This window comes from Aythya ferina (assembly GCF_964211825.1).
Source record: "Aythya ferina genome assembly, chromosome: 2".
Taxonomy (NCBI): domain Eukaryota; kingdom Metazoa; phylum Chordata; class Aves; order Anseriformes; family Anatidae; genus Aythya; species Aythya ferina.
The window spans coordinates 52,414,022-52,438,874 of record NC_140297.1 but is presented as its reverse complement, the minus strand read 5'-3'; the positions used below and the strand labels follow the sequence as shown (position 1 = coordinate 52,438,874).

At 43.9% G+C, this 24,853-nt stretch overlaps 1 long non-coding RNA gene across 1 annotated transcript; it reads right to left on the bottom strand.

Annotated features, from left to right (window-relative positions):
* Window positions 1-15,026: 15,026 nt before the first annotated feature.
* LOC311431999 lies at window positions 15,027-19,528 on the bottom strand. Its single transcript, XR_014689763.1, has 2 exons — window positions 19,377-19,528; window positions 15,027-16,217 (listed from the first exon to the last, which is right to left on the bottom strand). It is a non-coding gene; the product is annotated as an uncharacterized lncRNA (long non-coding RNA).
* Between the last annotated feature and the right edge of the window lie 5,325 nt (window positions 19,529-24,853).

Below are 24,853 nucleotides of genomic sequence, written 5' to 3'. Positions count from 1 at the left end.
GGATAGTGGGATTGAGTGCAACCTCAGCAAGTTTGCTGATGACACCGAGCTGTGTGGTGCAATCAACACACTGGAGGAAAGGGATGCCATCCAGAGGGACCTGGACAGGCTTGAGAGGTGGGCCTGTGTGAACCTCATGAGGTTCAACAAGGCCAAGTGCAAGGTCCTGCACTTTGGCCAGAGCAATCCTAAGAACAAGCACAGGCTGGATGGAGAATGGATTGAGAGCAGCCCTGCAGAGAAGGACTTGGGGGTGTTGTTTGATGAGAAGCTCAATGTGAGCCATCAATGTGCACTTGCAGCCCAGAAAGCCAACCATATCCTGGGCTGCACCAAAACCAGTGTGGCCAGCAGGTCGAGGGAGGTGATTCTCCCCCTCTACTCTACTCTTGCGAGACCCTACCTGGAATACTGTGTCCAGCTTTGGTATCTCAGCACATGAAGGTCATGGACCTGTTGGAGTAAGTCCAAAGAAAGGCCACAAGGGTGATCAGTGGGCTGGAGCACCTCTCCTATGAAGGCAGGCTGAGGGAGTTGGGGTTGTTCAGTCTGGAGAAGAGAAGGCTCCAGGGAGACCTTACAGCAGTCTTCCAGTGCCTAAAAGGGCCTACAGAAAAGCTGAGGCGGGACTTTGTCAGGGAGTGCAATGATAGGACAAGGGGTAATGGCTTTAAACTGAAAAAGGGCACATTCAGAATACATACTAGGAAGAAGTTTACTCTGAAAGTGGTGAGGAACTGGCACAGGTTGCCGAGAGCAGCTGTGGATGCTCCATCCCTGGAGGTGTTCAACGCCAGGCTGGATGGGGCCTTGGGCAACCTGGTCTGGTGGGAGGTGTCCTTGCCCATGGCAGGGGGGTTGGAACCGGGTGGTCTTCCAACTCAAACCATTCTGTGATTCTATGATTTCATGATTCTATGACTGACATGAAATATTCTAAGTGCACATGCATATGCACATGCAGAGCAGCCTCCATTTTCTTGGCAAACCTGTGTTGTCTCTTTTGTTTCACCAAGCTGGAGGAGTTGCTTTTTCATTGCTCTTTTGGCCTTATCCATTTTAAACAACAGACAACCAACCTCCCTACATGGTTCCCTGCATGTGCTGGGACCAGTGAGCACCCCAAGGAGCCAAATGACTGTGATGTTGCCCCATGTTTTGCTCCTCTGTTTTATTTAACCGTACACTTGCATGCTAAGCAGAGATCTACGTCTTGTTTACATGCACGCATGGCGCCAGTAACAACCTGAGCCCTATCTGTAAGGGGCCCTCCAGGCACTGTTGCAGCATGAATAATTTATGCTGTTTCCAAAGGACAGAGACGTTTTCCTCTTCAAAGGTTGTAAAGGTGAAGCAGTGTGCTTCACAGCGAGGGCAAAGCATGGTTTCTACCCCACTGGCCATTTGAGGAGGTGGCAACTGTTTTGCAGAAGGAGAATGATAATTTAATGAAGTAGGAGGAGAGATTAGTATTAAAATAATAAAAACCCTTAAAACACACACACACACAAAGAGCTACAATAAAAAGAAAAAAAAGAAAGAGAAAAAAAAAAAAGGCAAACATTCAATTGCCTTGCAATACATAATCATGTAATGAGAGCTGCAGTGCTGTGGAAAGTATTACCTAAGAGCAAATTATTGATATTTGGATAGCAAATTTAATTATTTATTTAAATATGGAGGTTAATTTTCTCCTTTTCACTTCACGAAGTTTCCCAATCATTAGCAAATAGCTCTAAAGATAGTTTCCAAATGTATTTTGTACAGGAGAAGTTTGTGTTTTATGTCTGCCAAGGTTCCCATGGTTTGGGAGACACTCCCTAATATTTCAAGGGATTTGAGTTCCTGTGAGGAAGAGCTGATGAGCCCTAAAAGCATGGCCTGGTCATGGCTTAACTGAACCCAAATGTGAAGTATCAGAAATTGCTAGTTAATTAAATATACATATATAGACTTTGATTTGTCATGATACAAATGGGACATGTTACATTTTCTAAGTAACTACTGCTGTTGCATGTGGTCATCTAAACCACCTAGAGTTTTAGGATGCCTCTTTTCTGCCCCTTTGCACATCTGAGTAAAATATATAATGCTGTACATGACAACTTTCTGCTAAGAGGAGGAATGGGCAGCTGACATGAATTATGCTGCACTACAGATCTGCAGTTTCTGTCTTTTATGAATATCTGCATAGCCATGAGCATCAAAGCCTTTGCTTCGATTTCCTTATGTGTAAAAGTGGGATTCATGAATTCTGTGCTTCCCACAGTATTTGTGAGGCTTACTTCGTTATTGTTTGCAAAGCTTTCTGAATGTATAAAGCTCTATGCAAATATCAAGTTGCTCGCTTACATATATCCAGTAACGTAGGAGCACTTCAGATAGATAAGGTTTAATTAGAGATGTGGAAATAGTGTAGCAACAGTAGGATTTTATATGTCTAGTGTAGCGCTGTCTGTGCTACACAAAAGTGATGAGGCCAGAAATTACCATTGGAATTATCTGGTCTGGCTGCCTAACTCAAGCTGTAGGACTGTTCTTTTTTTTTTTTTTCCTTTTCTTTTTTTTTTTCTTTTTTTCTTCTCTGTTTAAACTACTTCAGTGTTTTGAAACTTGTTTGTTTGTTTGTTTACCTTTGGAGGAAAAAAAATCTCTATATAGGAACAGAATAGCAGATTATAAACTCTCTGGTAATTGATTTGCTTATCTCAGTTATCTCTTGCTAACGCCAGAGAGTTAATGAACTACAAGTTTGAAACCATTTTATTCAAACATAGAATTTAGAAGAACATTTTGGCTTAATTTCAAAAGCAAACTTCTGCAATTAAAGCTAGTGAGCACTTTTTACATCAGCAAGATGCAGCCCTGTATTTCTAACAGAAAGCTTTGGAAAGAAGAAGCCAATATTTCCAGTGTCCGCTTGCATGTCCTGAAATGATTCAAATTATGCTTAGAGCAAGACCTTTTTTACCCAGAGTTTATGTATTTAACGCGGACTTGACTTTTTCAGTCATGCTTCCTGTATTTTACTATTTGGACTGTATTTATCCTACTTCAGAGTAGATTCACATAAGGATATTAAGAGGTGCTGTAGATCTTGCATTGCTATAAATCATAGGGTCACATTCTTGCCCCAAAGAAATCAATGACAAAACCTTCTATAGATTGGAAAGAAATTACAGTTTCACCCATTATGTTAGCATGAAAGTGGTGTTTTAAAGCAATGCTAAAATAAACTGTGGAAGCTTTTGCCTGGTACGTTTGACTATTTGTTTGGATTCACGGTCCATTATTCAATTCTAATGACCAGTATTTATTTGTTCAGTCCAGTAGTCTAAATTTTTTTTGGCACATCCTTATTTTCTTAGTGCCTTAAGGCTGAAAAGAGATATGTGTGTGGTCTTTATTGCCTACACACAGTTGTGTGGTCTTTCACACTTATACCAATGTATGTGTTTACTGGATTAGGCCTATCATAAATATTATAGTTTAGCTAAGGAGCTTACATGTGGCTAGGTAAAACCTTACTGATCCATAGATTGTTTGGTTTTCCATGTTATTTTTGAACTAACCCACTAGTTGTGAGATTCACGATAATATCTGGGTTTTTGCATTTTTTGTAAACAATACACCTTAATAAGAATTAACAGCAGGAATAATAGCAGTATGACAGCTGTGGTTCCACTTCTTCTACTGTGGAAGGCTAGCTTTAGTAATATCAGAATCCTGTGCCCCAGAACTAAAATGCCAGCCATTCAAGACTAGAGTTTTTGAGTAGTATTCTGGGCTTAATTACAGCTCTGTTCTGAGCCCCTGCAAAGAAGCCATGGGGGAGAGTGTTACTTTAACAACCTGCTGTTTTACCACTTAGCAAAGCCAGGTAGTATTGGTAGCCCAACAGGTCATCCTTTAGCCTCCATATGATGATGTAAGGGACAGTCATAGTTTTGCTTGAATATAATACTGTTATTTAAACCCTCTTTCCCCATATAAAGATGTGTATATGCTGCCTTAAAACTATAATAGGAATCTGAGAAAGTGAAAGCTCGCTCTTGGCCTCTTTTGACATAGTCATCTGGTTTTTACTCCATTGTTTGTCCTGTGGTGGGGTGGCTTTTATTTTATTCCTTGAGATATTTGTGTGTGTGTGTGTGTGTGTGTGTGTGTGTGACAGCCACAGAAAAGGAGTAATTAAATCAAACGGAGCAAACCCAGGCAGCTTGCTGCTGGCATTATCCCTTCCCTCAGCTCTGCTCATTGGGTCAACGCTGCCAGTTCCCAAGCCAATCAGAGGCAAAAACTCTGTGTTGGAGATGCAGGCTTGTTTGGCTTTGTTTTGTGTACGTGGATAATTCCCTGCAATAAATCTTCCCGCACACCATCCCTTTTGCTCTCTGATGTTAACAAGACTGGAATCTGCGCGTATACATACACACATTGTCTGTCTCGAGCTGGCAATGTCTTGATAAGAGGTTCATTATAATCCACCACTGTCAGACGCAGTTCTGAGATGATTTGCAAGGGGAAACATCATGTATATATTGAGGCTGGCTTTTTTTTTTTTTTTAATTAAATAGAAAAAGTGTCAGGAAACTTTCTTCAAAGGTTCCAGGCAGCTGTTCTTTCTGAGGCATGTTGTTCTTTTCTTAGGCAGTGGATCTTTGATAACTGTCTCTCAGCACCCTCAGAAGTGCTTTCCAGGTTTACAAGGATGAGAGGGAGGAGATGGCAGTTGTGATGCCACTGGCTGATAAAGCCAGAATGCAGACTAAGGCTTCAGATCAATAGGAATGCAGACGGCTGTAACACCAGACTGCCTGGTGTCAGCTTTAATTTTGCTTGCTGCACTGGCTGCACCCAACTTCAGCCCTTGGAGCTGGAGGAAACCTCCCCCTGTTCCTGAGATGCTCGTCTCACGGGAGCAGCCCATCACACAAACTGCTCTGAAGCACTGGAAAAACAGGGAGGCAGGAGACCATCACGGCTAACCACCAAATGCTTGCACTTCTTTCTTCCCTCTGTCCCTTATCCTGTGTCTCCAAGTGGCATTGCTGTGTCCTTCTGCCATCCTGCCTGCTATTGATACTCCTTCTTCAGTGTGCTAGGGCCTCCCCAAGTGCCCCTACCCACAAGCAAGCCTGGGCATCAGCCACCTAAGGGTTTAGCCCTCTCTCTTCTGACCTTTTGTTCAAAATGAAATTTTAAAGCAGTGGGCCTGCTGTAACTTTAAAGGAGAGACAAGCAGGTTTCATTTTTAATCGTATTTACGTGGGTCAGTGGCAGGGTGCACTAGCTGGTGGCACATGGAGGTGTGGGGTGACCTGGATGGGGCAGCTGGTGGCACAGCAGGGCAAGGCAGGCTGCCTGCAGCACACAGATGTCCTGTTCTGGTGCTGTCTGCAAGGTCTAAAACTTCCCCTCATGCGCCCACAAGTTTTATGGTAAATTACTGTAATGCAGGTGTAGCACAGACAATCCTGACTTCCCCTGTGGTTGCAATGACAAGTAAAGGCGGGGAGGAAGTGGCTTGTTATCCTTATTTTTAATGCAAGACCTAAAGAGTGGCTTTGTTTCTGTTCTCTATTAAACTTCTGGCTTTTCAAATCAGGAGCATCATCTAGGATTTTCCATGGGTTGTAGAGCAGCTAAATACTGAAATGCATTTACAGAAAGGGGGATGAAAATAAACAGAAGGAGGAATTCTTTCTCTGAAGGCCCAAATTTTCATTTTCAAAACCTTTATTTAACCAGCTTTGTTTATTGAGCATCAAGGGACACCTGCAATGCAAACATTCAAGACCTGAATTTATAATATAAAAATCAGTACTGGAAAATAAAACCAAAACCAAACAACAAAACACAACAGAATAGAAGGACCCCCACACTCTCAGGATTTTCCCTTTTTCATGCTGAAGGTACATATAACTTATAGCCCTGCAGCTCGGTTTTTCAAATTCTGAGTGGGTGCAGGTGTGTTTTTGTAAATCAATTTGAATTTTGCATCTGGTGGCCCTGCCTGTAATCAGTTCAGCAAAAATCTGGCATTCAGGTGACATTCTCCCAGATAGTTTTGGAGTTCTGAATTTGAGTGCAAAACTCGCAGTTTTAGTAAATTTGCTTTGCTTATTGCTGTTGTACTGGACTCCTGGAAATCTTTTGATTTCATATACATGTGTACAAACACACACACATACATATAGACACATTTATACACAAATGTGTATACACATATATACCATGTCCTCCAGCAAGTAAAGGTTAATTTTAAAATCAAATGCAGTGCAAATAGATACCCTGTTCTATTTTGGACTCCTATGAACTACAAGAAAGATGGTTAAAAAGCCGAGTTAGCTAATATGACTAAAGCATTCCCTAGTCATCAAATTAAAACACAGTATGATAGGTCAGCTAACCTGTGAGGATTGTTGTGACTGAAGGTAGTTGACCATAAGACAAATTGACCTCGTGACTGTATGTTGTTGAAGGCATCTCAAAAGATTTTTTTTTTTTCCTTCTCCAGATTCATGCAGTCCACAAGCAGACAAGAAAAACCAGAAAGAGAAAAGTAAAATTCTCTCATTTCCCTGAACGACCTTTTAAATTTAAAGTGTAGTTGTGGGTATTTATATGTCAATATTGTTAACCATTTCATTGTTGATCATTTTACTAGGAAATTAAAAAAAAAATGCACCTTTTCATTTTAGCTAGTCTTCCCCATGATTGCTTACCTTTCTTGTCTTGAGCTACAGAATTTGAACAGACAGAGTAATTCTTGCCAAGATTTTCTGACTTTGTAAATTGAAGTTTTTGCTATTGCTAATTAAAAAGATTATGGAATAGTTTTCTCTGCTATGACTACAAATTGTTGCTGCAGCACAGACTTTTGATTTTTGTGGGCACTCCATAAAATTTGGTCTAGCAGGAGCAAGGGTAATTTGATTTAATAAGCTAATAAATATTTTTGAAATATGCTTCCTGCAGGTTATAAAAACAGAAGGGTAGAGCCATAACATAGGAAAGGGGAAAATTACACACATTAAAAAAATACTGATTTGGGAAAGAAGTCCCTACTGACCAGAATTCACTAAGAGTTTCTGTAAGCTAAAAAAAAACGTTTACCCTTTTATCTGGTGGCAAGTTGCCTTCTGCAGCAAGGTCCAGGGACTTGTGTATCCTCTACTACAGCAGACAATAAGTTGTGTGGCTTCTTTTGTTGGGTAAGCGGAGAAAGGAGATAAACAAACGTTATGGATTTCTTTGTTCTCTAATTTGACATTAATTTTATGCTTCCTCTAAATTGATTATTTCCAATGGGCTGCTGAGTAGATATAGAAATAAATTAAAATGCATCATGGAAGGATGCCAAAGTCAGTAGAGGAAGTTAGAAATTTTGGTGGTTGAAGATGTCTCAGCTGTCTTCTAGGACCAAAGTCAAAAGAAGAGACATGCAACCCTGAATTCCGAAGTCACAGATGCTGGATTTTTTGTTTAAAATAATGAGCATTAACATCAGTAAAAATGTTGATGTTTAAATCAGAGTAATTAGGTTCTCGAAGTTAATAATCCATCTGTGTGAATACATGGGATATACTTACCTCTAGCACTGGAGTTTCATACATAGTGCAGGCTTATACTCCACTCACATTTGGAGGCCTCTTTTGGACACGTGGAGTCAGTTCTTTCATTTTGCCTAATAAAACCTGAGGAGCGAATAAAGGGTTTGGCTGCCCGGTTGGGATCCAAAGCAAATTCTCTGGAAATGAAATGGCAAATTCTCTGGTAATGAAATACCTTGAAATGCCTATAGCAGGGGGGGTATTTGGAGCAAACCTATACAAAATAACAACAGTGCTCCTTATTGGCTCCATCTGACTGTGATCTGTCAGTCAGAAGGAACTGACGCACTTCATTATTGCTAGAGCAGGGCAGAGGAGGCAAGGGCAGGGAATGGAAAGAAAGGAAAGAAAGCTCCACGACTCCTAGTAACAACTTCTCATAAATTTTCATTTCAACTTCTTAAAAATGAAAAGTTTCTTCCTTATATATTCTGAAACAGAAGAGTTTGTTTTCTCTTCTGATGTCAGTATTTTTGTTTTAAAATAGGCTTTGCTTTTAATAAGTCAAGCTATAAAGTATACCAGAGATTTTTTTTTTAATGTTTGAGTGAAATGATTGCAATCAAATAAAAAGATTTTTTTTTTCATTTTTAAAATTAAAGTTCAGCTGTAACAGTTTCTTTACTGCCTTTCCAGTGTCCTCACTAAGTTTAAAACTCTGTTCTTTACAGAGCTCTGTCACTACCTTTCTCATTATCCTGTGGGGCAAAATAGATATCAGATCCAAACGTACACCACATCTAGTTTTAAAAGTGATCTGATCTTCCTATAGCCTAGATCAAAGCGTTAAGAACAACCACCCAAGAAGTTGGCATATTTAATTTTTTTATCTGAATTTTGGACCAGGCCTTTCTTTTAAACTGGTGAAGGTAATTTTGGTGCAGTGTTTTCATTCTGCTGTAGAGGGTTCACACTAACCCACGAATATCACGTCACCTTGAGATGACTTCAACTTGTATGCAAAAAGCATCTGGAAATGTTGGTGTTAATCAGATTTTTGAAAGAAATTTGGAAATCTGTTTGTTTTGAGGAACAGTCTTTGACTAGTTTATTAGCAGAAAGGTTTTGCATACATACCTGTGTTAGAACTCCCTTTCAGAAGAAATGCGTCTATTGCAAGCTGGGTCAAGTTTGGAAGATTGCACCTCAGGGGAGATAGTAATAATAAGAAATACTTTTCAATATTTGCCATATCTGGAAAATTGCTAGATTAATGGCCACAACTGCAGAAAGCCAACATTAAAACTTTTTTTTTTTTTTTTTTTTTTTTTTTTATTTTGTTTAAGTTAATGCTGGAAACAGAGCTGAAATGCAACTTCTACTAGAATGCACATTTGACATTATTTTAAACATTGTTTTACCTGATGAAGAACATGCCATTATGTGAAATGCTCATTTCTATTAAAAAAAACAGTCTGCTTTTCTTATCTCATTTGTTGGAAAGGCAGTTTCATACGGAATTAATATTTTTAGTTGCTCTGTGTGTAACCACATTTTTTTGGTAAAACTCAGTGTCTGTGTGATGACAGAATTTATTTCGTTCTTTATTACTGCCACACATTGAAGTATTTTATTTCAATTCAGTAGACTATTTTTGTTTCCATGAATTATCCAGTCTGTTTCTCACATAAATGATGGGATGGATGTTAAGGAAAATATAAAGGGAAGGAAAGATATATTTGAGATTAGCTTTAGTGCCATGCAAGTTATTACCTGGCAGTCTGAGAAAAGTTTACAGAAATATCTGATAAATATATTTGGAACAAGCCCGAACTGGAAGTAGTGGGGCAGACAGCAGAGTTGCACATCTCGCTTTTGATTTTACCCATTTCTTCAAAATGCAGATGTATCACTCAGGGCAGAAATCCATCATTTCCCAGTCACTATCTTAGTCTAGTTTGTGTTCAGAAGACAAAAGGCACTGTTTAGTGTGCTGGATCACAGCTTGACAATGTATCATTGGACTTGCTCCATATTGTGGCTATGAGTGGATAAATCTATTGCCTTTCTTCATTCATAGCTTTCTTTGAGAAGATCCCAACTATGTGGGAAGGACAGTTTGTATATGCAAGGTTTAGAGGATGGTTTGTTGCCATTTTCCCACCAAGTCTCTGGTAGAGGTGGGTGTTTTAGTTGGAGTGCTCTGAACTAGCCCTTCAGAGCCACAGGCTATGTCCCTTTACCACCAATCCTGAGTGGATCACAGTGCAAATCAAAATTAGCGCCCCACCTGCGAAATGAAAGAAAGTGTTGACAGGGTCAGAAAATAACGATGAATCTGAGGTAGGCAAAACAAGATGCTTTTTATCAGCTTGCATCATCCTCTCCTGAATCCTGGTGCCTTGTGATTCCCTAGCAATTCTAGGTGCTGGAACTGAGGCAGGCTGTGAGGGTTAGTTTGCCTGTTACGAGCAAAAGAGAAATCCTCTAAAGCATCTCCGGTGTTTGCTGGTTCTGGTGAAAGGTTTAAAATCCAGGTCACTCTTGTTTTCTGTAACCCTCACATCAAGTCCCAAACAAGTCTTCTGATCTCTAGTACAAATAGAATTGAAGTGGAAGATTTTACTGTGACAAAGATCACGTCTTTCCTCGTAAACCTTGGCTGCAGATGGTGGTTTTGTTCTTTCCAAAAACCAGTTCTAGATAAAGACATATTGCCTGTTGCTTCTTTCCTTAAACGTTAGCATTTGCTTCTTTTTTTTTTTTTTTTTTTTTTTAAGGAAAAAGGAAGAACAGTTTTCCTTTCATTAGAGAATACAGTTGAATCACTTGGAAGCCCTATGAATGTTATTGCAAATTCACCAGAAATACCTTTAAAACCTGGGTTTTCCTTTCTGCTGAGGAGCTGAGGAGTAACTGTTGTCTGAAAGGTTCAGTCAAGGCAGGCACAAGAACTGCATTGTGAGCAAGAGGAGGTAATTTTACCATCTAGGTAAAAGTAACACTTTTTAGGATGACAGGCACACCTGGTGGTACCTGGACCAAACTGCATGAACAGCCATCTAAATTAACGGCAAGAATTTGGTGTTTATACATATGGATGAAAATCATACATTCTTCATTTGTTAAAGGGACATTGCCAAGACTGGTAGGCCTAAAATTAGCTCTCCAGCTGTGTTTTGCTTTGCAGGCACGTGCATGTCTGCTCCATTCCTGGAAGCAGCTGGGTGTTGAAATCCACAAGAAACCTGTTCTGTGTGAAATGCAAAAAGAATACATGATTTTTCAAGATTACCCTCCCTCTTTTTTTTTCTTCTTTTTTTTTTTTTTTTCTTTTTTTTTTTTTTTCTTTTATTTTTTTCCCTTGCTTCTCCCATCTCTTTATGATGACCATCTTTTCGGTCTGAAGACCAGACCTGCCTTCAAAGTCTCTTAATGCTACATTTGCTTAGGGGCTGAGTACCTGAATGCTGAGGTCCAGTTTCTAGCCATCACCCCAACATGCCAGCTGTGGAACATAAACAGCACAGCCTCCTCAGAACATGCTTAATCTCCTCAGTGTTAATCTCGAGCTTGGATCCATGCTTCTCCTTGATATACAAGGTCATACCAACATCTTCCAGTTTAACACCTGGACCGAAGCTGAGATGGGAACGTGCAACTAGGAGAGAGATGCACAATAATTTTATGGTTACAGAAGAACTTACCAGAAAGGTAATTTTGTCTGTCCTAGAGCCTGTTCTCAGAAAAGACACAAATAGATTTCTCAGACTCAGGAGAGCTGATTTTTAATGGTATTTTTAGACAGCTGCAAGTCAATTTGGCTTCAGAATTTTGACTCCTTACTGCTTGAGCTGTTATGCTTTTACTAATATTTAGAAGAGCGCAAATCACTTTTCAATGCAGAAATATGATTTGGAGATACCCTATGCAGTGCACTGCCAGAGTCCACATCTTCTGTGTGTGCACAGCAGATGGACTTCTTTACACATGTGCATTAGTGAGGCTGAGTGAAAGTGGAGGACAGCATCTGAGGTGGATGGGTCAGACCTGTAATCCCACTGTGGCCTTGCTGGCATGTTTTCAACTCTTCTTTGCATATTCAGAAGGCGGTTTTAAGTAAGTAAGAGCCTCAAGGTGTTACACAAGATGCAGAGGCTCTCCATGGATCTAGTATGAAGAATTTCTCTTCTCTCTTCATTTCCCTCTAATGAAAATATATGTAAAGTACTGAAGGCATAGAAGAAAAAGTATTTTTCTTTTAACAGTGGAAGTTATTCAGACTTTATTCATAACAGAGATCAAGCATGACTGGACTTTGTAAAAATAAGCATAATACAGAGTTTTACTGCTAACAGAACTTGCAAAAACGAGACAGCTCATGGTGGGTTTTCAGTAGACCTCTTTGCCTTTTGTGTAGGCAAATGGGAGGTAAATTGATAAAATAAATTAGTAAAAAAAAATCTCAACAAAATCTCACAGTAATTGAATCACTGTGGAGCCAACTACAAAGTTCAGTTACAACTTCGTGGAAGAGAAAAAATATTGCACACCTGTAGAAGTGCATGGGAAGGCTTTTTTTTTTTTTTTTTTTTTTTTTTTTTTAATTCATGCTACAACTGAGTTCACTAAAAGCTTATCATTTGTTTGCTTAGCTGCTGGTTCAATTTAGGATAATATTTAACTCTCATAGAACCTGACCATCGATTGAACTTTAACTTGGAAATTGGTAACCCCTATTGTTTCCAAGGGGAAATGGAGAAGGATGGTTATCATAGATTTCTCTTCAAGTGCTTTACTGGCAAATGGTTTTTATGAAAGTCTTGATAAAGTATCTGCTATTAACGTTGTCAAGGAGAAAGTGAAGTCAGAGAAAAGGTAAAATGTCCTGACCATATCTACAGGGAGTGCCTATTCCTCTGTAAGACTGTAGGGTGTCTACTGCCGGATCAAAAACATACGAACACTGTGATGAAAGTTGCTGGCCCACAGTTTGAGTATGTTACTGGTTTAAACATGTTGAAAGGATCCTGAAGAGGTAATTTTCATCCAGACTCTGTAATCTCTGCTGCCTTGTCTCTGCTAGTCTTTTACTGTGGACCTCCCACAGTCAGCCCAGTGGACATGTCACCTGTCCATTCATACCTTGCTTTTTCTCCTGCAAATTCAAAGAACGATATGCTCTAGGATGCCCCACACATGCCATCCCCTTTTTATGTGTAAGCTCAAGACCCTATGACATTACCTTTTCCAATAAAGTGCAAATTATTTAAGCATCCTACCTCAGACTTTACCTTATATATTTAGAAATTTTAACAGCCTGTTGTTGACTCTGAGCCAGGCAAGCTCTAAGTCAGAGAACATGCAAGAAGTGACTGGTTTCTCCATGTCCTGTCTACCACAATCCAAACAGTTGGATTTGATTATCTTAGAGGTCTTTTCCAGCCTAAATTATTCCATGATTCTATGATTATAGAGTTCTACGATTCTATGATTCAAAGTGGCCTGCGTGAAAATGTAAGACCACAGAAAAAGGCTTTTATTCGGCACGTCCTGACTGATGGTGGATTGATGTGATCTATCGTGTTATTTCTGTGCAAAAGCCTTAGCCCAGACACCAGTGGGATTTGTAGCCGTTCAGAGCCTAGACTAAGTGCCTAAGTGCAGTCTCAAAAGGAACTGGGGAGAAGTGGTGATGTGTCTGAAATGGCTATGTTCTGCCGGGAGCTCCTCCACACCCCAGGGCAGCAGGTGGGTGTATTTTGGAGGGACACTTAGCAGCCAAAAGTCCCCTTTGCTCAGAGATGTTTTGCCACTTCCAGCAAGGATGAGTGGTCTGAGGATGACAGTGGGGTCTTCTTGTGGGAGGTATCTCCTGAAGGGATGAAGGCAATGGCCAGGGGCAAGCTGAGCAACATTTTCTCTATCTCCTTCCTTGGGTTTTTATCTTCTTGTGGTATGCTGTCAAGTTCTGCTCACATTCTAAGAAGAATATTTAGCACTTCTGACTAGGAAGCATCCCAAACTAGCCTTTCTTGGGGACCAAAGTCTCCTTGCAGTGCTCAGCCTTGTCTATTCTGACCAAGGCAGAGGGCTCTGTCTGGTTGTGTAGGCTGAGAGCCACATGTCATGCACAACAGTATGGCTGCAATTTCAGAAAGAAAAAAAAAAAAAAAAAAAAAAAAGCTTTGCTTTGTGATAGCAAAGCATAAGAATAGTCCTTTCTTATTCTAATTTTGCACAGTGGCTTAGAGCTCACAGGTATTCTTTTATCCTTTCAATAATCATCAGCTGAACTTTGAGTAGTGCCATAGGGTTACTGAGCTGAAGCTGAGGATAATGATCTGTCATCCCCAGGTATTGAGGGGGAATCTCTGATCACCTGTCAGATTCTGTTGCTCTTGTTCAAGACCCCATTGTGTGCAAAGACATCATGCAGTAGTTGGGCAAGGGTATGTGGGCTTGGACCTCCCTGTTTTGGGCTTGGAAATGTTTTTGCAGACCTAGTGTGGTGCAGGCCAGTGTCCTAGTGACAGATGGAAGGGTTGTCTGGGGAAAAGTCAGAGCAGTAGGCAGCAGGATTATCAAGCCTGGTTAATCCTCCTCTCACTGTGGCTTTGGGGAGTGTGTCAGCACAGATTGCTACCACCCATAAGCAGCCTTTCCCCACTCAGGCCAGAAGTAATGGCAAAGAAAAAGCTACTCATCTGGGAAACACCCTGTCCCAGGAGCCTGCACATCAAACCTACCATCAGTTTGTTCTGGACCAGGCCAGGGGAGACGGGGCTGTGGTGTGGGAAAAGGAAGTTGCTTGTCTGCCTGGAGGAAAGACAATGACTCATTTTGGGTATTCCTGCTGAAGGAGCAAACAGTTAAGGCCTCACTCCACAAAGGGGTGGCCTGCAGGAGAGAGAATCTCTGACTAATCTATAGCAGACAAAGCATGGAAACTGGAAAAGGCTGAGGCAATGAAGGGAGCTTTGGGTCTGTGAGCTTGCTCCATCCTGGGTTGCAGATTATCTGGGGCCACCACAGAACGTAGTCAGGAGGTATTTATTGAACTGGGAGGTCACCTTCATTGATGCTCCAACAACCAGGGGGACCAGGAAGAGGGATAGGAGCCAAGTGCAGCTGGTAACAGACTAGCACTCCTTCAAGGAGACCTACTTCACCTTGGCAGTTACGGCAACTAATCATTCTTTCTACCCATCTCCACTCCTTTCTGAATTTTGAAGCGGTACATATTGTCATCTTGCTGTATTTTAATAATTCTGCCCTCTCTGGTGGGGGTGAGGATGACGTTGACTGTGTCTCCATCTGTATTCAGCAGGTGAGGAGCCATTATGATTTTTTGGGCTTCAAGGCAGTGCTTCAGGCACTGGCAGTCCCTGGGCTGCCAGAGGCTCTTGGCCCTGGCTGCAAGAGAGGCAAAGCTGAGGGAAATAAGAGATCAGGGGCAGGAAATGCAAAGACGTTTTACTGCTTTTAATCCAACACATGTACAATTTCACAGCACAGCAAGCAGCAATCAAGGCTTTTGCATAAAATCGTCTCCCAGGGATGTCCCATGTGGCCAGGTCCTCTCAGTCCTCACAGGCAAATGAATAAACAGAAGCTGCCACAAGCGGTAGCTGTCATTTCACCTGGGTCCCTGCCCCGGCCCCGTGCCATCTGCTTCCTCTGGTCTTGCAAATAGCGTTGAGGGCTTGGCTGGGCCAGCCAGGTCCTTGCCATGGAAAGGAGCTGGATGCCCACCTGTGAGCGAGGTGTTGCAGTTGCCACCGTGCCGGTAGCCTAAGCGCAAGCTCTGCGGCCGTGCGGCAGCTGCTCGGGTGGTGAGTGAAGCAGATGGTTGGCGTTGGTGGTGAACGGCTTTGGGAGAGAGCATCGGCATATGCCGCTCGCTGAATAACAGCAGAGGAAAGATAATTCTGCTGGCTTGGATGGGGCCAGCCCCAGAGGGTCCCAGCTCACCCGGGCAACATCTCTTGGGCCTGAGGGTTCCACGTTGTGCCGGCGTTGTGAAGTTATCCTCTAAGAGGCCCTGGAGAAACAGGGCTTCCTGCTGGCTAGGCACCACTCCTTGCTGGGGGAGGCGAAGGTGGGGAAATGTTTTCCATCCGTTGTCATTATGCGGTTGGGGAACCCCATGGAAACAAAGCCTGCTCTGACCTCGTGCATCCCACCAGGGAGGAACTGTGTGTGCCAAAAACCTCCTGAGCTATCCCCTGTGAGGCCGACTTCCTAATCCCAAATTCATTATTTGCAACTCAGGGGTGGGAGTGCACGGCCGCCAGCTCCCAGATGACCAATTCAGCCCACTCAGGGCTCCCCGACCCTCCTTCTTTGGTGGGTTGCGTCTTCCGCCCCACGTAAGGAGCGAGCTCACCACGGCCCGGACTGAGTGTGGCTTTCTCCCTCCCCTGGCAGCCCTCCCGGATTACAGCATGACCTCGGCTATGAGTCACTCCTTTTCTCACAAGCCCAGACGCTGTGCTGAGCAGGCGGCTGCTCATCCACACCAGTGCTGAGAATTTACTGTGGTGAAGCAGGTCTGGCCTGCGGTGACTCCTTCTCCACACGTAACCTCTCTGGCTCTCACCGGTCCTCCTGCCTAGAGCATCCTGGTGCAAAGACTTCCCCGGACAGAGACTGGCAGTGCTGCTGGGAAGGAGAAAGGAGAAATGCTGTGGGGCTCTGGCAGTGCCAAAAAGAGAAGCATCAGCCAGTGGGGCTTTCCATGGACTAGTTTCTGGGTGCGGTGACTGCTTGTTTGCCCATGCCTTGCTGGCTGTAAGCAACTCTTTATATGGGTCAGTGATGCTGTTGGTGTGGGCAGGGATGAGGAGGATCTGTGCAGCTCATGGTTGCTGCCCCAGTGATGCTGGCAGAGCCTGGTGGGGAGCAGCCAGGCTGTGGAGCAGGTCACCAGCCTCCTCCCTGTGGACACATGCACACTCCAAGCCTGCCAGTCCTGGGCTGCAAGCCGAACAATCCCATTTTAAAGGCAGCACTGCTGTGTGTGGCATGTGGCTGGGGCTGTGTCAGGCTCAGGCAGCATCCCCACGGCACCTCACAGCCCTGCAGATGGACACCCAGCTCCTGGTGCTGACCACTCCATCAGCACTGTCATGACGTGTGGTCACGAGAGCCACCTCCTCATCGGAGGATGCCATTTTCAGGGAAAGGCAACTTCAAAACTGCTTGTTTCCCTACTGGCGTGCTCCTAGTGCTTTCAAAGGAGGCAGAACTAGCCTGAAACTCTGTGTTTCACTTCAGTTTGTTTGTTTCCTCTCTCTGGAGCTGTGTTCCTCACGTGTTGTCTGGTTCAGCATTTTGCCAGCTTGGCTAAGTATCTTGTAAGGAAATCATGTATAATAAAGCTGGTATGCTGGGGTTTATCATTTATAAGTGTGGGTCAGGGTTTAGTTCACTGTGTTAAACTCTCCATGCTGCATGTGATTTTTCAAGCTTTGTCAGGAACAAAAAGTTCTGGGGATGTGCAAAGCATGACTGCATGGTTTCCATGGCGACTCTGCTAGTTAGGCTATGGAAATCCTGAAAAGGCCAGAGGATGACTGACAATACAAGGTCTTAGCGGCTGATCTGAAGAGCCAGACTGAATTAATGAGATTTTTCACAGAGAGTTATTAGCAAGGCTAGCACGGTATGGCACTTAGGCCTCTTTCGTTTTCTCAGCTGCAGTCTTGGAAAACAGAAATGGAAAGATTTAATTGCTGTTTTTTAAGCCCTTTTAAGATTATTTTAACCTATAACATTTTAAGGATGTAATGAAAAGCAGGTTTGTTTGCTTTTTTATCATTCGGTTACTGTTATTACTGTGTTTTTTTTGGTGGCAGTTGCCCTTTGTCTATACAGAGATGGGAAATTCAATAGTACTTATTACATTGAGCAGTTAATTCCCACATACTGTGAACACATTACTGTTCAAAGTAGGTTATCTCGAGTTCCATTTAGAGCCAAACGAGAGATACCATGTCAGTGGCTTTACATCTCCTAGGGCTATATTAATTATTTATCGCTGGCTGCTAATACAAACTGTTAACTCTGGCTAGTAATAGTTTGTTCATTTACCCATCACTTACTGCTTCTTTCCCGTGTTACCAGCCAACCCCTTCCTATTGTCTGCGCAGGCTATAAAGTTACATGTAATGTTGCACCCGATTTAAAAACAAAACAAAACAAAACGAAAAATACAGCCCAAGTGTTAAAATGGCTGTTAAGCAGTCTGCAGCACTAAGCTGCCATCAGGACCTAACTTCCCTAAAGTTTTGCAGTGCATGCACTAAGGGATTTTGCTGAATCGCTAGCAGGTGGAGGGTTAATGGTTAGAGGGAGATGTCTTTTCCTGTGAACTAAGCTGGCGCGTGTGTCTCTTTCTGCTAGGAGTAGCTTGTTTGCCACTTCATTTTCAACTCATACAGCAAAATGTTCTGCGCTCTCCTTTTCTCCCTGGAAAGTGCTGTATCTGCTGAAATCAGCACACCCGGCTCAGCGAAGCAGCGTGCTAGGGACTGCTATTTCTTGTTGGTTTGCACAAGTGCACATGCCCATATGTTCCTGGGAGATGTAAAACCATAATGTTGCTGCTGAGTAATCCACAACAAAAGCACATGCAGGCTGCATTCCTTGGATTCCTGTACAGTAGGCTAATCCACTTAATCTCACTGTTCGCTTCTTGGGCTGGAATTTCACAGTCTCCTTTGATTTAGTGGTTTGTAAATCTCTTTCTGATTAAGTGCTTTTTTAGGGGGAGGGAAGGGGGCAAGGGATATCATCTCTGAAAACCCTGCTTTCCTCTCAGATGATTTTATGGAAAGGAAATGTGAAAGTTGAAACAGGGGTTAGCTGGTCTTTTTTTTGGTCATCGTTTTGTCATCATCCTTTTTTTTTCCTATATATTTTTTTAATGTTGCTTAGGCATTTTCTCTGTTCTCTCAGCTCTTCCATGCATAGGCAATGTCACTTTTTGCCACATTTGCACTCCCTGAGCTTATCAAAATGTTCTTGCCTTCTCTCTCTGTTCCAGATGTATTTCCAAAAAATAATAATGCTAACTGAAGTGCATGGAAGTGATTTTCTTTTACATTAGTGCACTGATAGTTATTGACAAGCACTGAATACAGAAGCTGGATGCTTCTCGTGTAGCAAATTGCCAAAAACCTGCTAGAACTGGCTGTCTAGGAGGTACTTATATGGCATGGGTATGAATGTGAGATAAATCCATAGCTAAGCAGGCAGATAAACGAGGGAGCTTGGCCTCAGAAGGTGCTCAGCTGATACAAATATCAATCTAGGACTTGCCCTTGAAATATAAAGGTATAAGTAAATAATAGAGGTGGCTCACCTGACTTAATGAGTCATAAAGGACAGGGAATAAAACACCGGGTTCCTGAAATAAACCCTTCATTTAAAACACTAAATTACTACACCTGATTGCATCCGTAGCTGCTGTGTGTCCGCTGCCGGCGTGCATGACATGACTGCGTGCAGCCGTGAGTGACGCTGGCCTCGGAGAGGCTGATGCTGGTGCTGCCACCCCACAGAGCGCCCAGCAGCTGAACCACTGCTCATCCCTTCCCTCCCTGCTGCGGAAGCAGTCCCATGATGACTCCAGCAGCGCCACGAGCCTTAGGTCACCTTTCAATCACGTACCCCATGGAGCAGCGCAGGGGGTCCCCAGGCAGCGCTGCTGGCTGGGAGGAGCTGTCCCTGGAGGCAGACGTAACCATCCGTCGCTCAATTCATCAGAAAGGGGTTGGGGAAGTAAGTGGGCAAATAAAGAAGCATATGGGCTACCTGACTTTGGAGTAGCTGTTCTCAGGCAGGAAAGATAAAAACTCCCACGCTCGCCAGCGCCGTTCGCAATTAGATCCCGGTTGGGTTTAGGCGACGGGTTTGAGCTGGAGTTGAACCGTGGCCTGGCTCTGGGTCTGGAGATGCCAGATCCTGCGAGCTAACCTCTGCCCAAAGTGCTGAGAACCGCGCAGGAGCAGCGGCTCTCACAGCGCTGCTGCCATCTGGGCCACCGCCAGGCCACGGGGCGCTCCCGAGAAGGGCCGCTCCGGGGGGACTTCGGCTGCGTCCGAGTGGGAACTGACAAATTTTGGCTGCAAGCCAGAGCTAAAGCCACCCCTGGGTATCAGGCTGACCTCGCTGAAAAACTTGGAGGGTTTTGTTTGGGTATTTTGGCGCTAGCACGCTCAAAATGCTCGGAGGAAGCAGGAGAAGCGGCGTGAATCTCACCGCCCACACTTCCTACAGCCAGCACAACCACAGCCATTGTTGTGAAAGGGCTCCCCGGTAGAGCTGCTGCAGCTGAAAGGGAAAGTCAGAAAGAGAAGAGGTGATGGGCAGTCGGCAGGAAGAAATAATAGGGTCCCTCCCGCCAGGGTATTCCCACGGGGAATTGATAAGGGGGGTGATAGCGAAATGCCACCTGAACTTTGGGTTCAAGATATAGAGCAGATAAAGTGAGCCGCAGTGACTCAATGGCAATAAATCTTCCTTTCCAGACAAAATTAATCCAAGGCTGTCACGAGAGGCTACAGAGGAAATTTGGAAACCCCTCTGGAGTGAGTGTTTGCCAAGCTGGAAACGTGAACATTATGTTATGGCCTGTCAGCCCGTGTGAGCCCATGCTACTGGGGTGCAAGCCAGGCCCTTTGGCTTTCTGTCCCTCACAGTGCAGACAGCACTGCTGTAAAAGAATAATAGAGGAGCTCACAGGAAAGTTTTTCTCTCCAGGCATGTGACTACCTTTAAACAAGTAGAGGAAAAGGTGGGGGAAAATACAGAAAATTTGAAAGAACATGGTCCTCAAAAAGCTAACAGTAGCAGAAGCAGCATCTGATGGGAACTGTTTGCGAGCAGAGCAGTGAACCACCCCAGCCAGCTCTTCTGTCTATTTAGTGGGGCCTCAGCCTGGCTAAGGCTTCACACTGAAGTGTGACCGACCGCATCTTGAGGAGGCCGTGAGCGTGAGTTCGCAGAGCGCCGCCACCTCGCCAGCCCCAGCGGCACCCACGCCTGTGCTGCAGGAAGGAGGGTCACAGCGGGCGGGTTATCTTTTACCACTATCGGGGCCAGAGGCTTTGTTTATTTTTAGATTACGGTGCAGAGCCTGGGTGGAGGAGATGAAAAGAGTCAGCCTAAAGGGGTCCCTGCGTGACAGATCGGCTTGCTTGTGCTCTGACTCTAAAAACCCAGGACAGGGAACATGTGAAGGAATGGGCTTGATTTAGCCAGATTGATTAAGGATGTCTCTGCCCCCACATTTCGAGCGGCGGATGTAACACGGGGGTGGGTTCTGATTCATTTTGGTGCAAAGGCAGTAAGTCTCTGGCAAATCCTCCACTTGAGCCAAGCTGGCGGATGCTGTGCTGAAGAGGATGAGACCCACAGGCACAGGCAGTTCTGGCAGCTTTGCTTAAAGAGTGATATTTCCATCAGGGAAGTGCTAAAAACACCTTGGGGAAGTTCAGATTATCTTCAAGTGCCCTTTGGTGGTGGGGCTGTGAAATGGAGGTGTGCCTGAGCTCCTGAGTCTGTCTAAAGGAGAGGGAGAAACCTTTCTCAGCGTCCCGCATTACATGTTGCAGAGAACTTTTAAAAAGAGTACAGTTTGTTGTCCTTCAAAGTCCGTAATTAAAAGTGATCCAGAATGATCGTCACTGTTTAAGAGTTCACTCAGGATGACAAGGGGAATGCTGTCAGCTTTGAGCCCTTTTGGTCCTGTCCCCAGGCAGAAAACAGCGCAGTGCAGGGAGGCAAAGACAGAAGGGCGACCTTCCCCACCATCCCCTCAGGTGTGGTGACAGGAGATCTCTTGCTGATTGTCAGTGAATTTACTGACCACTAATGAAGTGGAGGGAGAAGTGTCTTTTAGTGAAATCCGTAAAAAAATATATGTCACTGAAAACGACCAGCTATTTTTGGAGAATTTTTCCCCACCAGATTTGAGCATCATCTTGAGTTTGTTTGTTTGTGGGTGTTGTTTTTTTCCTTTTTTTTTTTTTTTTCTCCTTTTTTCTTTTATGGCTATATGTTGTTGTTGTTGTTGGTTTTTTTTCAGCAGTGAACTTAATAAAGATGGATATCAGCAACAAACTGTCAAGTCTGGAGCTGGAGAGATTTTTCACTGAGTGAAATAGACCAGGGAAAATAAATAATCCAAGAAGTGGTAGAGCTTGTAAATATTGACATGTACAAGCAAGGAAACAGAAGTTGGGTGAAAATAAAAAATGGGTTGGGGATTGCTATTTTTCAGGTTATTGTTTTTTTTAAAAAAATCTACATTTACCTGGCATCCTGTCTGGGAAAGAGGTAATATTTTTCAGTTAGAATGTAAGGTTTTAAATGTTTGAGGGTGTGTAGTGCTGTTTTCCTGAGCCAGCTTCTCTATCTGAGAGTCAGCCTTCCTTCCCAGCCCTTGGGACCATGGTCAGAAATACCCCTTCTTCACTGTAATGTCTGTAGGAACATCTGTGGAAGAAAAGACTGCCCAGATACTTTATCAGTGGATTGCTTGACCTCAACTCACACAGGGATGAGGGATGTGTGGCAGCACTAGCTGTTGGCCCCTCTTCCATATGGGTGTCAATTTTGGCCCTCTGGGGACTGCCACCATGACATGTGGTTGCCACACACCAGCTAGCTAGCTGAAAATATCATTAAGACACTTCCTGCTTTGTTTTGTTTGCCTCTACCTTCTTAGGAGCTCTGCAAAGTGTGTCTGTAATTCACCCATCAGTGCTGGTTGGCTACCCAAGTCCTCCTTAAACCAGTCTCTCATCTTCATGACCAGTGGAAGGTTTGCATTGCACTCTGCTGGCACACACTTTGGAAAGCCTTCAGACCTTTAAACATTGCTGTCACATGCAGTGCAATCCAGAGATTGCCCCTTAAGAAAGGGCAGTCTTTCAGAGATGGGAGATCTTTTCGTTTCACCCTGTTGTGACATAATAGAAAGCCAGTGGGTGTAAATGACAACTGTGCAGTAGCGAGTAGTGGTTCAGCCGCTCGTTACATCTTAGTGGTTGAGTTGCTATAATTAGGAAGTGGAAGGAAAGTTATTGGGGATGGTGTTCTTACTAGGCAGACATAAAATTCTAAGTAATAATAAAAAAAAATGTTTCCAGATACTCCATGAAATTAATGGGAGGGAAAGAAGAGTGGTCTTTAATTATTTCAGACCCAGACAGTTAAGGCAGATGTACATCATCATTCTTCGAGGAATGTCCTGGGGACAGAGCCAAGACATTTTTTTTTCCCTCCCATCATAGCTGATTTAATATCTGCACAAGTGCACATGCAAGAGGATGATACAAAACTTGCACTTTTCAGTTCAAGTCCCTGTAAATGACTCCCCCTTGGAGATTGTTAAAAATGTAATGGGGTTATTGTAGCACATGGGAATCAGTACTTGAATGCATGTGCCAGAAAGGCAAAGGTGGGGTGACCTTGTCTGTGTTAAGTCAGGGGAACTGTGGGGCTGAACTGAGCATCTAGTGGAAATAAAAAGAAAAACTAATTCCAAGCAGGCCCCAGTGAGCATGCTTTTATCCAAAAAGCAATCAGAGAGAGGAATACGACCTACCAGATGGAATTGCTGAGGCAGAGGTGAAACTTAGAAACAACAATAACGAAACACGATCAAGTATAATTTTGACAGAATGAAGATATTAGAGAGAAAAGGCCCCAGCGGGCCAGTTTGGCTCATCCTGATCCCAATATTTCATCTGCTCTTGGAAGACCCCAGGAGAAAGCTGTGTCACAGCACCGTAAGATGTCAAGACTGAACCGGTCTGAGTGCCTGCTGCTGTGTGCACTGGTGGTAGGGGGAAGCGCTGCTGTGCCTCCCAGCTCTGTATCATTTCCAAAGCCCCAGAAAGGGGGACTTGGAGGTGCTGGGATCTGAGTCCCATGACAGTTTTTCCTGTCACGTTATCCACGGGCATCGCCAGACCTGGCTATTGGGAAACTCAGCAGGAACTGCTCTGGGGAAGGTGGCGGTGGTGGGAAGTGGAAGGTAAAAGTTGTGGCAACGTGCTGGGCTCTGTAGTGTCTGCAGCAGTGGGGCTGTCTGCTTGGGCTTGGCGAGATACCAAGCCAAGGTTTTACGGTGTGAGTTCATCTGCTGGCTTTTCCCTTTTATGTGATGTAATGCTCTCTGTGAGTGTGATATTTATTGCACCCGGCTCTGTAGCGGGTACGTGGAGTCGTATCCAGCCTCAGAAAGTTTGGAAACAGCCTCTTGATCTTATTTGCATCCTTTCGGCTGACCTATGACATAATCCAAGGAGGGTCGGTGCTGCGGCTCTCTTTTCGTGCCCCCCCCCTTGCCCTCTGCCCCCTCCTCCCTGCTCCCAACGGTTTGTCAAACTGCCTTGCGTTTATCTCATCTCACAGGCTTTGCAACAAGTCACAGGATGATTTATGCCCTGATAACTTCTGCTTTTAAATGCTGGGCTAAGAAAAGCAGCCTTTGCAAAACCAACTGTGGCGGAGGTGTGGGGAAACCCGCCCATCAGCACGCTCAGCACACGAAAGCAGCATCTCAGCAGAGATGCCAGGCTGACAGGTCATGTCACTCTCTGTCCCCACATGCCATCCAGTGGGAAGGACTATGCTTTGCCGAAGAAGGAAAATATTTTGCAGATTTTATACCACTTTCAGCATCTTCTTGCAGGCCTCCTCAGGGCCACATGGATAATGCAGATCTGCGATCTGGCTGCTGCACCAGGCATGCTGGAAAAGCACCCCAGCTGTGGCAGGCAGTCCCACGTGCCATGGGGCTGCACCCCACTGTCCTGGGGGTGTTGGGGCTGGCACTGTGCACAGGTACAATCAAACACCCCTGGGATATCGGCCTGATGGCGAGTGACCTTGGAAGTTCAGACGTGGCTGTGGCTGTAGGCACGGATGGTATTTCTGTGTTTTAAGCACCACGGAGCAAAACCATTAAAGCAGGTCCTACTTCAAAGAGCTCCCAGGATAATTTTAAGATCAGAAAGGTGATATAGGCATAAGCAGACAGGGAGAGAATAGGAAAATGTTTCCACGATTGAGCAGATTTTAGTTTTATTTTTATTCTGCAACAAGAAGAAAGAAGATTTTCCTCTGATTGCTTGGCTAACGCCTGTCTGAAACCATTATGCCTCCCTGAACAAAAGAAAGCAAACCCTGCAAAGACTAAGGCCAACACATTGAGTTTCCTGAGGGGGAGAAATCATGAACAAATAAAAATCAGGTGTTGAAATGAAAGCTGAATCCTC